Source organism: Schistocerca nitens, chromosome 10 (assembly GCF_023898315.1).
Source record: "Schistocerca nitens isolate TAMUIC-IGC-003100 chromosome 10, iqSchNite1.1, whole genome shotgun sequence".
Taxonomy (NCBI): Eukaryota; Metazoa; Arthropoda; class Insecta; order Orthoptera; family Acrididae; genus Schistocerca; species Schistocerca nitens.
The window spans coordinates 83,251,583-83,267,318 of record NC_064623.1 but is presented as its reverse complement, the minus strand read 5'-3'; positions in this window follow the sequence as shown (position 1 = coordinate 83,267,318).

Genomic DNA, 15,736 nt, shown 5'->3' with positions numbered 1-15,736 from the left:
AATAAGGACACTTCGCTCGTTTCCTATATCCAACCTTTCAGCCGATGGGCGTTCAGATCGCTGTTGCTAGGTGGATCTGACGTCACGTTTGCGGACATTGTGACGGAAGTTTGTCTCGTAACACTGTCTCAGATTGTAAGATCCTACTCCCGAATAGTTGGATCTTGTCCCTACTAGGGTCACAACATTGCCTCCTGTGGTTTCATCACAAAATGCTCCTTGCTGAAGTTTAATTGTCAAATGTACATGTAGCCTGGCTGCTAATGAGCATTCCCGCCAGCATAAATGTGCGTAATACTTGGCTTAAACACGTGAAGGGAATGCACGTATGCATTACATGTCTGCACATCGCCCAAAATTGGGTAGACCATCTGGGAACAGACTCTATACTCTACTGGAGGATCTCCAACACCCTCCTTTAGTCTGTGGTCCTAGACCTCCCTCTTGACATCCGCTGTAGTCTGTATCCTGTCCTGTGGTATCGATGGACTTGTTTTTTGGCCCCAAGAAGGTTGGTGATCCTACATTTCTCCGACACCTGTTTCGTTCGATCCTCCACTATTATTCTAATTCGATATGCATATACATGGACGGATCGAAAGTCAAGGACAGGGTTGGTTACGCTTTTGCAAATGCAACAGGCACGAGAGACACTCTCTGCCGAGCGCCTGCAATGTACACACTGCGGTGTTGGTTGCCATATCTCAGGCTTTGCGGTACGTTAAATCCCTTGCCACGACGAACTTTCTGATCTGTAGCGATTCCATGGGTTGCTTAAAGGCATGTCCATATGCTATCCCAAAAATCTTTTGGTCGCCAGCATCCAGGACCTACTGCTTGATCTCTACATCCCTGGAAAGACAGCGTCTGGACACTGGGCCACACAGCCCTTCCAGGGAATGAACTCGTCGACCGTCTCGCTAAAGACACAACTGCAGGAGATCAACCTGACGTCAGAATACCGGGCACCGACTTACAGCTTCGACGCAATATTTTGAGGCTCTGGGCACTGAAATGGCAGGCTGCTACAAAACAAAACAAGTTGGGAGCGATTAAAGGGTCCACTAGTGTGTGGAACAGCAAAGCTGGGAAAACCCCTGTGGAAGATATCAGCCCAAGTCTACGAGAAATTGCGATTCTGATGGAACTGTTTGGTGAAACGCCTGGGTGGACTTCGCATCAGCGCGACTTAAAGATGATTTGTACCACTGAGCCGCCAGGCCGTTAGCTACAGTAATTCTGTCATTAAGTCACTCTAACGTTACGAGGAAATGTTATTAGAAACATAATGATGTAGCAGTGGTTATAGATGCAAATCTGTGACGAGGGGGCGCGCATAATTTGATAGCAATAGTCGTGCCTTATAACTGCAGCACCACCGCCGCCAGAGACCTCCCCCCCCCCCCCCCCCCCCACTTGCTCCACAGTTTTCTCTGACACCAGCGGCACCAGAGGTGGCGCCCTGCCGTCTCAAAGGTGCGCCAGCGAGCGATCGCGTTATTTTGACGAAATTACAGTGTCGGCAATCCGGCCTAATGAACGCCATTGTCGACAAATTACGAGGTACTTGTCGGGTCGGGCGCCCCGCGCTGTCGAGTTATTCCCGACACACACCTCTGCAAGGTGCGGCGCGGCGAACAGCTACGGGATGTGGCGCCCTGAACGAGATTATCCTCGTGCTCTCTTAACCACGTACAGTGGAAATTTTCTCTCGGTTCGTCATCCTTCCCCTACATCATTCCGTTCTCCTTTTATTGCAGTTCCTGTTCTCTTCATACAGAAGAGTCTCCTTTTAATCTTCCTCTTGGTCCTCTTCGTACTTTGATTTCTACACTTTCTCCCTCTCCTCTCCCTCCTCATCTGATTCCTCATCCTCCACTTCTGTCTGCTCTTACAATTCTCCTTCCTCATTCCCTCCCAAAACATTTGTGGCATTTTTATAACCATTTTCTTTTTCTCATCTTACATTCCCACTTCTTCCCACTTATTCTCCTCTTCTTCCAGAATATTTTCCCCCTCTTCCCCTTGATATATTCCTCCTGTCTCCTCCTGCCATCTTCTTATTTATTTTTTCCTCGAGCAATTATAATCTTCTGTCTCATTCTCCTCCTTATTTATCTCTTGTTCTTCTCCAATTCTTCCTTTTGTCCTCGTCGTTCACCTTACTCTCTTCTTACTCCTCTCCCTTATTCACCTCATTCTTATTCTTCACCTCTTCTTTATTCTCGTATACCCTTCTTAACTTCTTCTTGCTCCTCCTCCTAGATTTACCATCTTCCTTAGTCTCATCGATATTCACTCTCTTTTTCTTCCTCCACCTCCACCTCATCCTCCTGCCTATTCAACACCTCATCTTCTTTATTTTCATTTTCTCCTTCTCGGTGTTCTCCTCATCATTTGTGTTTCCCCTCCCTCCCTTCGTTATATCCCTCCTCCTTATCCTTCTTCTTATACTTCTTAGTCTACCCATCCTCCATGACATTCTTCCCCTCCTCCTCCCCCCCCTCCTCACCATCACCTGTTCCTTACTCTTCTTGTTTTCTCCTTTTCCTTATTCCCATCTAATTTATTCTGCTCATCTTAGTCATCATTTTAGTCCTTCTCAGTCACCTCCTCCACATACTTCTTATTCTCCCCATCCTCCAACTTATTTTTCTCCATGCCGTAATCCTATCTTTCTCCTCTTCCTCCTCCTCCTCCTCTTCCTCCTCCTCCTCCTCTTCCTCCTCCTCCTCCTCTTCCTCCTCCTCAATTGCCACCTCCTCTTCCTCATTCTTCTCATTTCCTCTTTCTCTTTGTTCTTGTCTGATTTATTCTCCCCCTCCTCTTCCTTGTTTATGTCATTTTTAGTGTCATCCGTTTTCTTATTCTCTCTATCCCCCACCTTATTCTCCTCTGCCTTTGCCTCATCATCCCTTCTTCCTCCTGCTCCACCTCCTCCTCCCCCTCCTCCTCCTTGTTCTCCTCGCCATCCCATCCTTCCTCCTCTTTCTGTTCAAAACTGAAACCAAACAATCGTTATTTGTACATGAAAGACCATAACACCTTATAAAATTTCTCTTGGGGCATAACATGCTTAAATTTCTCGAGATACATACTTTTACTCTCCTTCGTAAAACACGACCACGCGAAGGACGACCCCAGGGTAACATGATAACATGTTCTTCAACTTCTAACTTAGTTTAGAAGTCTCTTTTCGTATCTTCCGAATGATTTGATTCCATAAAATGTAGAAAAACAATAGAGTTATATATGCGACTTGGTGCTGCTTTTCTGACTTTTATGATTTTGATATTGTTAATGTATATCTCCGATTTCGATACAAGTGACCATGCTTGGACACATGGCCTGTAATTAATACAATTCTCAATGTCTGATGTGTGACCGAGACCGGCAGTGTTCCGATAGAGAAGTGACATACACGATTTTTTAATATTAATTTAATTTTGTGTACGAATTTCTACGTTGTAGACTGTTAAGTGACTTGGAGTCATAGCACGATGCAGAAAATTATCCTTTGCCAGATGGAGTACTGTTTCTCGTTCTTCAGACCTATGGTGTGATACTACACGTAACTGACAATTACTGAAACCGTGCACCTTTTGGAGACAAGGCTAAACTCATTTCCACCGGTACGAGACGCATTGGAGCTAATTCGAAATAATGAGCTTCTTTTAGATGTATTTTCGTCGCGGGTTTGGAGAAGCAATGGCATCGTTTCGTTTCTGAAAACATCCTCGCCATGGACACATAAATAGGCTGGTCCTCCTTCGAGAGGAATGCTGTTTCCGTCGCTCCTAGTTTCACAGCCAGCGACCTAAAATCTCCGAAGGCAAAAGCCGCCTCCTCAGTCGCCGGCTGCCTCTTGTAATCGCCATGCAGCCTTCTGCTCTCTCAGCGGCATTCACGGCAGCGTCCTCTGCCTAAACTTTGCGAGACACAAACATTAAAGTAAGACTTCGCGATTATCTACAGAAGCGACTCTCCTTCACGTAATTAGCAAGGAAAACCGCGAATATATTTTCCCACAAAACGGTTGTCCTCGCACATACAAACGACAAAAGGCGATTCACTGGCATTTACTCCATTAGCGGACAGGCGGAAACCTGCTACGGTCCGAAGTAATTCTGTGCATCTTTTCGACGATATAGCCGCTTTTCTGCTAATGGATCCTGTTTACTTTCGTAGCAGAAAGCTTACAAACCGCAGTGTAAAAATTGCATTCTGTTTGATCTTTTTTCTGTTCCTTTTAATTTTATAGGAAAAAAGCGGAGCTATGGCGAGAAAAAGTTAAACCCACAGATCGAGAAATACTGACGCAGGTTTGTATCTGTTTGCTTGGGAGAGCAAGGAGTTTTCGCTTTGTAAATTGATGATTACAGGTACAATTAATTCCTCTTTTTTTGTAGGCGCCTCGGGTACATAAAGAGGAGGAAGAAAAGTAACAAGCAATTGTGTGCTATCAGTTATTACGGACAGGTGCGTTTGATGTGCGGAAAGTCTTCTCGTTCCATTTACCACAGAATCGTTTTTTTTCTGTACGCCGCTGGTGGAAAATAATTCGGTTTGTGTTCCTGGAGGTAGAAACGCGGCAGTGTAAATACAAGATGTCTCACGAGCGCTGAATCCTGCTCTGCGTTGGAACCCATATCAGGGAGGCACACGAGTATGCTTAGGCCGTTGCCGGGACTTTGGCTGGTAGCTTATAGGTTTTAGTCGAACTAGAAGAATTAGAAGCGATCTTGCAATAAAGTCGGAAAAAATCGCTGTGGCGTCGTCCTAATATGCCACCCCTCCTTCACCCACACTGTTCATAGTTGTTAGGAGACACATCCGTAAGGCTTTCACATCTTCGTTAACCATCCGAGAACAACAAGCGGACTGCTTGGGGGAGAGACCTTAGATTCACCTCGATAAGACCTCTCTGTGACTCTATATGACGGTAGTATCTGCTCCCGAAAGAACAGTTACCGTGGATGACCATGCAGCTTTGCTAGAAATGAAATGATAATTAAATGGACACCCTAGCTGCAAACAGGCGTTGATGTACTTCATTGGGGACATGTTGAAAATGTGTGCCACGACCGGAACTCGAACCCGGGATTTCCTGCTTACATGGCAGACGCTCTATCCATCTGAGCCACCGCGGGCACAGAGGATAGTGCGTCTGCAAGGACTTATCCCTTGCACGCTCCCCGTGAGATCCACATTCCCAACATGTCCACACCACTACATTCGTAGTGCGCCTAATAGATGTTTGCCCATCGTACTCATTACTCGTGGCAGATTAATCTACCAAGTCCCGTACGAGTTCGGGCATAGCGTGTGCGTTCAACATGTCCCCAATGAAGTACATCAACGCCTGTTTGCAGCTAGGGTGTCCATTTAATTATCATTTCATTTCTAGCAAAGCTGCATGGTCATCCACGGCAACTGTTCTTTCGGGAACAGATATTACCGTCATATATAGTTAAAATATGGCTTCCCAGCCATTGACCTTCTTGTGCGAACGCACACGCTATGCCCGAACTCGTACGGGACTTGGTAGATTAATCTGCCACGAGTAATGAGTATGATGGGCAAACATCTATTAGGCGCACTACGAATGTAGTGGTGTGGACATGTTGGGAATGTGGATCTCACGGGGAGCGTGCAAGGGATAAGTCCTTGCAGACGCACTATCCTCTGTGCTCGCGGTGGCTCAGATGGATAGAGCGTCTGTCATGTAAGCAGGAGATCCCGGGTTCGAGTCCCGGTCGGGGCACACATTTTCAACATGTCCCCAATGAAGTACATCAACGCCTGTTTGCAGCTAGGGTGTCCATTTAACTATCATTTCACCTCTCTGTGACTTCGCCATGACGTGTACATGCCCAGCTTCGACCGTCAGTGATGTATATCGACTCTCGTGGTCCTATAGAATATGGGCGGATAAGTGCGGTGAGCCTCCCGTAGCATGAACTTAATGATTCTTAGAAATAATGTGACTGATTGCTGTTTGCAATACCTAACTGATTCCAAGCATGAAAGTGCTTCATTCAGAAATAAGTTGTGCAAATGCGTAATCGTTGTGTGTGCCTCATAACTATTAATAAATGGAAATGTGTGTATTTAAAGGTTGAGCACCAGTCGATAAAAGATATCTTGCTTTATCTTATTCGAATTGACCTGTTTATTGACTTCATTATATTTGTTCTGTTTATTCGTTTGAGGACCATACATATACAAAATTAGACTCCCTTCGCACACTAGAATAATAAATGCAATATTACCAGAACACTCTTCTGAAACCGGAGTATCGTTGTTACTGTGGTAGGCACTCTTGTGAAGCAGTCAGCTGGTACACTATGTGATCAAAAGTACCCGCACACCTGGCTGAAAAAGACAAGTCTGGAATTCAATATGGTGTTGACCCACCCTTAGCCTTGATGACAGCTTCCAGTCTCGCAGGCATACGTTCAGTCGGGTGCTGGAAAGTTTCTTGGGGAATGGCAGCCAATTCTTCACGGAGTGCTGCACTGAGAAGAAGTATCAATGTCGGTGAGGCCTGTCACGAAGTTGGCGTTCCAAACCATCCAGTGGGTAAGATTCAAGTCAGGACTCTGTGCAGGCCAGTCGATTATAGGGATGTTATTGTCGTGTAACCACTCCGCCTCAGGTCGTACGTTGAGAACAGATGCTTTACAGTGTTGAAAGATGCAATCGCCATACCCGAATTGCTCTTCAACAGTGGCAAGCAAGAAGGTGCTTAAAACATCAATGTAGGCCTGCTGTGATAGTGTCACGTGAAACAACAAGGGGTGCAAGTCCGCTCCATCAATTACACGACTCCACCATAACACCACCGCCGCCGAATTTTACTGTTGGCACTACACACGCTGGCAGATGACATTCACCGGGCATTCGCCATACCCACACCCTGCCATCGAATCGCCACATAGTGTACCGTGATTCGTCACTCCACACAACGGTTTTCCACTGTTCAATCGCCCAAGTTTTACGCTCCGTACACCAAGCGAGGCGCCGTCTGACATTTACTGGCTTGATATGTGGCTTATGAGCAGCCGCTCGAACATCATATTCAAGTTTTCTCACCTCCCGCCTATCTGTAATAGTACTTGCATTGGATCCTGATGCAGTTTGGAATTACTGCGTGATGGTCTGGATAGATGTCTGCCTATTACACATTACGACCGTCTTCAACTCTCGGCGGAGTGGACCTACGAATGTTTAGGAGTGTGGAAATTTCGGGTACGGACGTATGACCACGTTCGAAGCCCGTGAGGTCGCGGAGCGCCCCATTCTGCTCCCTCACGGATGTCCAATGACTACAGAGGTCGCTGATATGGAGTACCTGGCCGTAGGTGGGAGCACAATGCACCTAATATGAAAATCGTATGTTTTCGGGGGTGTACGGATACTTTTGATCACATAGAGTGTAATTACAAATTTTGGATACTGTTGCCGCTGTTTCTTTCTTTCAAAATACATCCTGCGACTTGATGCATTAACTCTTGAATTCTTGACTACTGCTCGAGTGGTTGGTTCAAATGGCTCTGAGCACTATGCGACCAAACATCTGAGGTCATCAGTCCCCTAGAACTTGGATCTACTTAAACCTAACTAACCTAGGGACATCACACACATCCATGCCCGAGACAGGATTCGAACCTTCGACCGTAGCGGTCGTGCGGTTCCAGACTGAAGCGCCTAGAACCGCTCAACCACACCGGCCGGCGCTCGAGTGTTTGGGATTCGTACCAGGATGGATTGAAGGAAGACATCGAAGCGGTTCAGAGGCGGGCTGCTAGATTTGTTACATGCAGGATCGAACAACTCGTGTTAAGGAGATGCTTCGGGAACTAAAATGGAAGTCCTGGAGGGAAGGTGAAGTTCTTTACGAGAAAGACTATTGAGAAAATTTAGAGAACCGGCATTTGAAGCTGACTGCCGCACTATTCTACTGCTGCGAACACATGTTGCGTATATGGCTGACGAAGATAACATACGAGAAATTAGGCCTAATACGGAAGAATAAAGGCGTTCGTTTTTCCCTCGCTTTGTTTCCTAGTCGAACAGGAAACGAAAGTACTAGTAGTGAAACAAGGTACCCTCCGCCTCGCACCATACAGTGGCTCGCGGAGTATCTAAGTAGATGTAGATGTAGAATGCAAAACTACTTACTCGGGCCTTGTTTCTTGACTTCCGCAAGGCGTTTGATACAGTTCCCCACAGTCGTTTAATGAACGAAGTAAGAGCATATGGAATATCAGACCAATTGTGTGATTGGATTGAAGAGTTCCTAGATAACAGAAGGCAGCATGTAATTGTCAATGGAGAGAAGTCTTCCGAAGTAAGAGTGATTTCAGGTGTGCCGCAGGTGAGTGTCGTAGGGCCGTTGCTATTCACAATATATATATACATGACCTTGTGGATAACATCGGAAGGTCACAGAGGTTTTTTGCGGATTATGCTGTAGTATATCGAGACGTTGTAACAATGGAAAATTGTACTGAAATGCAGGGGAATCTGCAACGAATTGACGCATGGTGCAGGGAATGGCAATAGAATCTCAATGTAGACAAGAATACATAGAAAGAAAGATCCTTTATCATTTAGCTACAATATAACATGTCAGCCACTGGAAGCAGTTAATTCCATAAATTATCTGGGAGTACGCATTAGGAGTGATTTAAAATGGAATGACCGTATAAAATTAATCGTCGGTAAAACAGATGCCAGACTGAGATTCATTGGAAGAATCCTAAGGAAATGCAGTCCGAAAACAAAGGAAGTAGGTTATAGTAGACATGTTCGCCCACTGCTTGAATACTGCTCACCGGTATGGGATCCGTACCAGATAGGGTTGATAGAAATAGAGAAGATCCAACGGAGAGCAGCGCGCTTCGTTACAGGATCATTTAGTAATCGCGAAAGCGTTACGGAGACGATAGATAAACTCCAGTGGAAGACTCTGCAAGAGAGACGCTCAGTAGCTCTGTACGGGCTTTTGTTGAAGTTTCGAGAACATACCTTCACAGAGGAGTTAAACAGTATATTGCTCTCTCCTACGTATATCCCGCGAAGAGTCCACGAGAATAAAATCAGAGAGATTAGAGCCCACACAGAGGCATACCGACAATCTTTCTTTCCACGAACGATACGAGACGAATAGAAGGGAGAACCGGTAGAGGTACGGAAGGTACCCTCCGCCACACACCGTCAGCTGGCTTGTGGAGTATAGATGTAGACGTAGATGTAGAACTGCTTCAAGGAAAACATGCGAGTAACGAAGCGGCTCAGTCAGTAAGGAAACGTTACTCGGAGTCTCGTGGTGTATTTGTTACTGTGTAACGGATGCGTACGATACGCAACAGCTGTGACCGGTGCACGAGAGAGGAGGACATTACGCTGCCGTAGCTAGCGCCGCCTCGCCAGGTGGAACGTGGCATGCCCGAGCAGAGAAACAGCCCGTCCTAAGCAAACAGTGTCTGGCGCGCCGGAGGCAGTAGCTAGCGTTGTCAGGCTGGCTACACCGTGGCGTCTGCCGCGAGTCAAAATGTTATTCCTGCCCGCGGCCACCTCGCTGCGACCGCAGTAGCAGCAGCAGCAGCATTCCTCACGGCGACGCACGACACGCACTCCGTATCGCGGAAGATCTCCAGCCCCTGTAGAGCTTTGAGGGCGACCCACTAGCTCAGTCAACTCACATTCTCAACACGTCGACGACTTACACGCTTGTCGCATACGGGATCAGATGTCAAACTCTTCCTCCATGTCTGCATCTACATCTACTTTTACACCTACATAGAAACAACCCATTCCACTGTGCAAGATCTACATCTACATCTACAGAGAAACGTGCAGGATCTACATCTACATATAAACAACTCATTCCACTGTGCAGGATCTACATATACATAGAAACAACCCATTCCACTGTACAGGATCTGCATCTACATCTACATAGAAACAACCCATTCCACTGTACAGGATCTACATCTACATAGAAACAACCCATTCCGCTGTGCATGATCTACATCTACATAGAAACAACTCATTCCACTGTGCGGGACATTCTACAACGGCGATCAATAAGTAACGGAACACATTTTTTCCTCTGCCACTTTCTGTTGTCGGACATCGTCGAATATTCGCGCTTCACCCACTATAGTTTCATGAAGTTCCGATACTTACGGCACTATACGCAGCATTCAAAATGCGATCTGCAGCACACGTGTGTTCCAAGCAAAGAGCTGTCATTGAGTTTCTTTTGGCGAAAACCAGAGCATAGCAGATATTCGTAGGAGCCTGCAGAATTTCTACGGGGACCTGGCAATTAACAAAACTACGCTGAGTCATTCGGTGAGGCGTCTTCATCATCGCAACAAGGCCGCGCAAATCTCTCCGATCTCCCCCGCGCAGCCGGCCGCACCCAGCTGCCACTACTGCAACGTTGGAACGTGCGGACACTCTCATTCCATGTGATCGACAGACAACAATCAAATACTGCATTGCTCAACTGGCTGACTCTGTTGGTTGTCTTGACACAGTCGTCCACCAGTTGGCGTAGTCATAGGTGTGTGCCCAGTGGGATCCTGGCCGCCAAGCGGAAGAGCCGTGGAGAGCTACAAAGGTCCATCTGCGCGGATTTGCTGGCGCGTCGAGCCTGATCGTGACAATTTTCCGTCGAGCAGCGTCACAGGCGATGAGACGTCGGTTCATCACTTCCAACCTGAAACAAAACGGCAATCCAAGGAGTTGCGCTACACTACCTCTCCTCTGAAGATAAATTCACAACCACAACCTCTGCCGGTTAAGTCATAGCGATAATCTTCTGGAACTCTCAAGGGATTTTCCAGAATGAGATTTTCACTCTGCAGCGGAGTGTGCGCTGATATGAAACTTCCTGCCAGATTAAAACTGTGTGCCGGACCGAGACTCGAACTCGGGACCTCTGCCTTTCGCGGGCAAGTGCTCTACCAACATTTTTTTTTTAATCTCATTTTGTTCGCTTTTGTTCGATGCGTCTGTTCGGGGCGGACGTCGTAAGACATCCGTTTAAGTTCGTTGATGATCGATTAACTCAGGTTTTTTTGTTACAGAGGGCGCGTAACCCTCTGACCGAACACGCTGAGCTACCGTGCCACCATCAACTGAGCTACCCAAGCACGACTCACGCCCATGTCTCCGCAATATCCTTTCTTCCAGCAGTGCTAGACCTGCATGTTCGCAGGAGAGCTTCTGTAAAGTTTGGAAAGTAGGAGACGAGGTACTGACGGAAGTAAAGCTGTGAGGACGGGGCGTGAGTCGTACTTGGGTAGCTCAGTTGGTAGAGCACTTGCCCGCGAAAGGTAAAGGTCCAGAGTTCGAGTCTCGGTCCGACACACAGTTTTAATCTGCCAGGAAGTTTCTCAAGGGGTTATTCTATTTGATATTCTCGCTCACTATGCAGCGATTAACTCTAATGTGTGTTGAGCTACTCTGAGGAAAGTGAAGAAACATCTGTAGCGTGATCGTCGCCACAAAAATGCAAACGAACTTCACCTTCAGCGGGGATAGGTCTCCCGAAACACCCTTCCTGCCAGCCGAACGTTGCCATTTGCCTTTCCGTAAGTAAACACCGTGTGGGCTGGCTCTCGATTTGAATACGGAACCACCGTGCACAACGCTGTATCACGTCCACTACAAGGTGAGTCAGCAAGAGAAGTGAATCGGACACACCATTACCAACTACTATGGCAGCAGAGAGCCCTAGGACATGACGTATATGGAACAGTACGGCCCTCTACAATGAAACCATGCGTACTGTACCTATGGCTGCACGGTACAGCACGTATTAGACCGCAATCTCTGTAACAAATTCTGATATACACACTTCAAAAAAAGTTAGAAGGAAGGTCAGCGTTGGCCGTAATTTTGATGATTTATTAACAGCAAAATCGTTTTTCGGTCCATAATGGTCATCTTCAGTGCTTTAGCATACAAATTAAAGCTCGTAGGCACTGGTGTCTAGTTATTAGCAGTAACAGAAGCGTCTAAATCATCAAAATTACGGCCAACGCTGACCTTCCTTCTAATTTTATTTATCATATGGTCGTTGTCCACACAGCACTCTATGGAGTCGCCAATCAACATAAAGAAATTTTTGCATCACCCGGGTTCCCAGAACAACTGAACACAGACGTTGACTGTGGATATTGTATCACAGACACAGTCCCTTTGTTCAGAGATGTCACTAAACCCGCCAAAGATGTAAAAACCATGCATGAGCAGCGCCTATTAGACGGAGGGGCTCCGACAGCCGACCAGTTCCAGTCGTTCCACCAGGAAGGAGGTACACGGCTCGTGTTGTCTATAGTTCAACCATGCCTAGACGGTCAATACTGCGGTTCGAACGCGTCCGCATTGTTACTTTGTGCCGGAAAGGGCTCTCAACAAGGGAAGTGTCCTGGCGACTCGGAGCGAAAGAAAGCGATGTTGTTCGGGCATGGAGGAGATACAGAGAGACAGGAACTGTCGATGAGATGTTTCTCTCAGGCAACTCAAGGGCTACTACTGCAGTGGATGACCGCTACCTTCAGATTATGGCTCGGAGGAACCCTGACAGCAACGCCACCATGTTGAGTAATGGTTTTCTTGCAGCGACAGGACGTCGTGTTACAACTCAAACTGTGTGCAATAGGCTGCATAATCCGCAGCTTCAATCCCGACGTCAATGGCGTAGTCCGTCTTTGAAACCACGACGCCATGCACCGCGGTACAGATGGGCCCAACAACATGCCGAATGGACCGCTGAGCATTGGCATCACTTTCTCTTCACCGATGAGTGTCGCATATGCCTTCAACCAGACAATAGTCGGAGACGTGTTTCGGTGTAACCCGGTCAAGCTGAACGCCTTAGACACACTGTTCAGTGAGCGCAGCAAGGTGCAAGTTCGCTGCTGTTTTGGGGTTGTATTATGTGGGGCCGACGTACGCCGCTGGTGGTCATGGAAAGCGCCGTAACGGCTGTACGATACTTGAATGCCATCCTCCGACCGATAGTGGAACCATATCGGCAGCATATTGGCAAAGCATTCGTATTCATGGACGACAATTCGCGCCCCCATCGTGCACATCATGTGAATGACTTCCTTCAGGATAACGACATCGCTCGTCGAGAGTGGCCAGCATGTTCTCCAGACTTGAGCGCTATCGAACATGCCTGGGATAAATTGAAAAGGGCTGTGTATGGTCGGCGTGACCCACCAACCGCTCTGAGGGATCTACGCCGAATCGCCGTTCAGGGTGGGACAATCTGGTTTAACGGTGCCTTGGTGAACTTGTGGATAGTATGCCACGGCGAATACAGGCACGCATCAATGCAAGAGGACGTGCTACTGGGTATTCGAGGTACCGGTGTGTACAGCAATCTGGACTACCACCTCTGAAGGTCTCACTGCAATGTGTGGTCTTCATGAGCAATAAAAATGGCGGAAATTATGTTTATGTTCATCTCTATTCTAATTTTCTCTACAGGTTCCGGAACTCTCGGAAGTTTTTTCGGTTCCGGTACTGTTGGTCCAGATTGTCCCGCTCCTCAACGACGATTCGGCGTAGATCCCTCAGAGTGGTTGGTGGGTCACGCCGTCCATACACAGCCGTTTTCAAAGCTTTTTTAGATTAATTTTGCTGTCCATGATCCTTTGGTAACGTTTGTTCTAAGGACGAGCGGGAGGCGGTGCCACTCATTTTTCGCGGTTATTCGGAAGCAGGGCGTGGCCCAAGGACGCCGCATCCGTCCCCCGAAGCGCTGCAGAACTCGATGGCGAGGTGACCATGGAGCCGCGTTCGGTAACGCGGCCAAATTAAAACCGGTTATCTGACAATAAGTTAGCGCGGAGCGGGCGCTTTCAGCGGCACAATTAGTTTGCGCAGAATTAATCTTCTGCGTGATTGTGTTAATGTCCCGAAACTAAATGAAATTAAACCACAAATTAACGCTGATTGCGACCGCAGCGCCACATTTGTCTTGGCCGCGCAGGTAGTCTGTAGCACCAGCGGCAGTAGCAGCTGCGCGTATTTCAGCTCCGCCGGTCCGGATAACGCGCCGACACGTTTAATGCGCGCGCACGCACACACTCGCACACACACACACACACACACACACACACACACACGCACACGCACACACACACACACACTGGCTGCGTGCGTGACCGACCCATTCTCACCTCCACAACAACAGGGCGACAAACGCAGCGTCACATACCCATTTTTACCCTGAGGTGTTTAGGGGCATTCCGATGTGTGTTAGTACTGATACGTTTGTTGACAAATAACTCAACCAGGCACCAGTAGCTTTAAAATGTTTATGTTAGTGCCATAACCCGTTCCGACCTACCATCCCGATCTTCAGATGGGGAACATTTCCAGTTAGCATACAATGAAGACTTTCACGACCGGATAGTACTGTTGTTGATAATTCTCCCGGGTTATATGGCCGTGGTCCATGGAATTCTTCTATTCCTAACGTTTCGTCCAATACTACGTTGGACATCCTCAGAGGTATGGTTGGTCATGCTGAGTCCTGCCGACAGTCGGCAGGCCGACAGTCGGCAGGACTCAGCATGACCAGCCATACCTCTGAGGATGTCCAACGTAGTATTGGACGAAACGTTAGGAATAGAAGAATTCCATGGACCACAGCCATATAACCCGGAAGAATTATCAACAACATTTCCAGTTACATTGATGTTTTGATTAGCAGCAAGCTGTCTACCCCTGCGCCGCTCAAGAATATGTGAATATTTAGTGCCACTTAATGTGTTGTATTATTAATAAAAACATGCCAATATACTTGCGTTTATTTAGATGTAAGCTTAAACAGTTTTATACACTTACATGGGTTCCAGGGGCTGGAGATAAGCTCCGTTGCTGTCCTTATGTTTATCCGAGGTGATGTCTACGCTGTTTCACTGCAAGCAGCATACATATCCCCACACGTATTATAAAAATAGATTTACGTATGTATGTGTGTGTGTGTGTGTGTGTGTCAGTGTGTGTGTGTGTGTAGGTTGCACATCCGCTCCTAAAACGCTGGACCAATTTCAACCAAATCACCAAATCCCTTAGTGTCCCGCCTGCATCAGTTGAAGTGTGTGTGTTTGTGTTTGTGTGTGTGTATGTGTGTGTTTGTGTGAGTGTGTGTCTGTGTGGGGGTGTGGGTAAGAACCACCTCTCATAGCTCAGCAGATGTGGAGTCACAAACGACAAGTCGCGTGTAAAAATGGCCGCATCATGCATGACCTCTAAATACATCTACTCTTTACTACTAAGACACTCCTATAGTCGAATCAGCTTCAATAAATCCATGAAACCTGGCAGCGATTTTGACAGCTTTCAACTGCGAAGCGCAAACAGCTGCAAAATGGTTCAAATGGCTCTGAGCACTATGGGACTTAACTTCTAGGGCCATCAGTCCCCTAGAACTTAGAACTACTTAAACCTAACTAACCTAAGGACATCACACACATCCGTGCCCGAGGCAGGATTCGAACCTGCGACCGTAGCAGCAGCGCGGTTCTGGACTGAAGCGCCTAGAACCGCTCGGCCACCGCGGCCGGCGCAAACAGCTCCAGGCGAAAACAATAGCCGTCTGTAGAGCTATGAAGAGGCGTTGCGTTAGAGATGTTTACCAAATCGCGCTGTGGACACGCGAAGAAGTTGCACCCAGTGTTTTTCGATACTACAC